Raw genomic sequence first — 881 nt, 5'->3', positions numbered from 1 at the left:
TGGAGTATATTATTGGGGGTGAATGGCATATGCGGCAAATAAACAGCGTGCAGTCTCTTTGTCTGTGAGGAATTGCAGGTAACCCATGTTGGACTCGGAGAAACATGCAACTTTTGGATTTTTCTGATTTTGAAACTCGACACCGTTCATTTTGGACGGACAAAAGCGTGGGACCATTTGAGTCAATTGTGATTGGGATTGGATTTGGAATAACAGAGTTCTGATCAATTTAGGAATGTATACGGGTCGTATTTCACTATCATAAATTCAAGATTTAAAATAATCAAAAAATAAATTGGTCTAGTAGTTAGTTTATTAGTCTATTTAAATAAGTGTCAGATATTTAAATTTCGTATTGTATATGTAATAACTTATTAGTCAACCATAAATTCGACAAATTAATTCTTATCTTATCAAAATAAGAAAAATTGTAAAAAATAAAAAAAAATATAAAATTTAATTATTTTATTAGTCTCTATAATTTTATTAAATTTTTAAAAATTTATCTATCATATATTTTAAAACCAAGATTACAAAATAAATTTAAAAATAATTAAAATACTTTATTACTTTACTAGTATTATCACTTTAAAAATTTTTTTACTTACTAATCAACGAGTAATATTTGACTATTCATTTATTTGGTTTTGGACTTTTGGCGTCTCAACTTTTGTTTTTCTCCTGTTAAATATTTTTTTGTGTGCTATTCCAACATTTAAAAGTTTGTATGTGAATACAATATGGCAATATGCTCAACAAGGGGATAAGAATTTTAAAACATGACTCATTACTATTATTTTTGAAATATGTATAAATACTAGAAATTAGTTATTATATATTTATAATATTTATATTTATTCAATATTTTTTTAACAACATAA

Source organism: Arachis ipaensis, chromosome B09, assembly GCF_000816755.2.
Source record: "Arachis ipaensis cultivar K30076 chromosome B09, Araip1.1, whole genome shotgun sequence".
Taxonomy (NCBI): Eukaryota; Viridiplantae; Streptophyta; class Magnoliopsida; order Fabales; family Fabaceae; genus Arachis; species Arachis ipaensis.
The sequence above is the reverse complement of the archived record's forward strand: the minus strand, read 5'-3'. Positions refer to the sequence as shown.